Source organism: Mus caroli, chromosome 12, assembly GCF_900094665.2.
Source record: "Mus caroli chromosome 12, CAROLI_EIJ_v1.1, whole genome shotgun sequence".
Lineage (NCBI taxonomy): Eukaryota > Metazoa > Chordata > Mammalia > Rodentia > Muridae > Mus > Mus caroli.
In genome coordinates this window covers 43,805,921-43,807,925 of record NC_034581.1, presented here as the reverse complement: position 1 = coordinate 43,807,925, position 2,005 = coordinate 43,805,921, and the positions used below count along the sequence as shown (strand labels likewise).

Sequence of the window (2,005 nt, the reverse complement as noted above, 5' to 3'; positions counted from 1 at the left end):
GATAAGTGGATATTAGCCCAGAAACTTAGAATACCCAAGATACAATTTGCAAAACACATGAAACTCAAGAAGAAGGAAGACCAAAGTGTGGATACTTCGTTCCTTCTTAGAATGGGGAACAAAATACACATGGAAGGAGTTACAGAGACAAAGTTTGGAGCTGACATGGAAGGAAGGACCATCCAGAGACCGCCCCTCCCGGGGATCCATCCCATATACAACCGCCAAACCTGATTTTTTTTATGACTGTATTAGCTACTTTTCTGTGCTGTGATAAAATATCATGACCAAATATGACTGATGAAAGTTAAGAGTTTATCTTTGCCTTGTGTCTAGAGGAAGAGTCTTTATTGGTAAGAAAGGCATACTAGTAGAAGCATTCCAACAGGCATCTGCAGAAGAAGTTAAGAATTTACATCAAACCTATAAATACCATGCAGAGGGAATAAAGTGCAACTGAGGTGAACATGTAAATTTCAAAGCCTGTTCTCAATGATGTACTTACCTCCAGCAAAGTTCTATAACTGTGTTGTTGTTTTTGTTTATTTTTTATGTTAGAATTATAATACTTCTACCTTATACCCTTCCCCACTCTCAAACTTGTGGCCTCTTTATTCTTAATTATTATTGCACGAATACATGTATTTGTGTGTATATATAGTCCTAAATATAACTCATTGAGTCAATATACTGTTGATTGTGTTTATGTTTTCAGATGTGTCTTTGAAAAGTTCATATGAATACTGCCACCAACTAAGAATAAAATATTTAAATGCCCAAGGTTATAAAATATATTAATCTTACTAACTACCACATTACACTCCCTGATTTCCATAGGTTAATAGCCATAGCATCATACAAAATATAGTATAATTTCTGTTGTAATTTGGTTCCAGTTGTTTGAGTTTTGTTTCAGTGGCCAAAAAGAACATTAGAAGGAAACTGTGTTTTACATATTAAACTGATAGCACATAATTAAATTAAACCAAAATAATTCAAACTGGATTTAAATATTTGGAGCAGTAGTCATGGAAAAGTGCTGTTTACCGGCTTACTTCCTCTGGCATGCTCTAGTACATTCTTATAGAATCAATCCTTGCCTATCAAAATTAAGGCACAATTTATAGTGGTCTGGGTCCTCTTACATCAATTAGCAATAAAGAATTGCCCACCCGGTTGTTGAGTAGTGGCAAGGCCAGCACACACAGCCATGATGGAGGCTGATGTGAATCCAAAAGCCCTTGCAGATGCCCACCTCCCCAAGAAGTTGCTGGACCTTGTTCAGCAGTTACGTAACTACAAGCAGCTTCGGAAAGGAGTCAATGAAGCCACCAAACAGAGGCATCTTTGAGTTCATAATGGCAGCAGATGCTGAGCCCTTGGAGATCATCGTACACCTCTCTGCTGTGTGATGACAAGAATATACCCTAAGAATTTTTGTGCTCCAAGCAGGTTTTAGGACCTGTGATGTTTCCAGGCAAGCCATAGTCTGCTCTGTTACCATCAAAAATGGCTCTCAATGAGAGGAGAGGCCCTTGGTATTGTGAAGATCATATGCCCTAGTAACAGGGAATGCCAGGGCCAGGAAGAGGGAGTGGGTGGGTTGAGGAGCAGGGCTGGGGGAGGATATAAGGAGACTATGGGAATAGCATTTGAAATGTAAATGAAGAAAATACCTAACAAAAAAGGCTCTCAACTAAAGCAGCAGATCCAGTCCATTCAGCAGTCTATTGAAAGATTCTTGGAGTAGGCTGTGGTCTCTGTGGTTTCCTGTCTATTCCCACTCCGTTTGTGTATCATATTGTCTGTTAGCATGTACCATTTTCAGGCAGTTTCTATTATACTATAACACATCTGGGTGGGAGAGTGGGTGGGGAAGCATATGGGGGACTTTTGGGATAGCATTGGAAATGTAAATGAAGTAAATACCTAATTTAAAAAATGAAATGAGCCGGGCAGTGGTGGCACACTCCTTTAATCCCAGCACTTGGGAGGCAGAGGCAGG

At 39.6% G+C, this 2,005-nt stretch overlaps 1 pseudogene; it reads left to right on the top strand.

Annotated features, from left to right (window-relative positions):
• The first annotated feature begins 1,210 nt into the window (after window positions 1–1,210).
• LOC110307351 lies at window positions 1,211–1,750 on the top strand (annotated as a pseudogene).
• The last annotated feature ends 255 nt before the right edge of the window (window positions 1,751–2,005 follow it).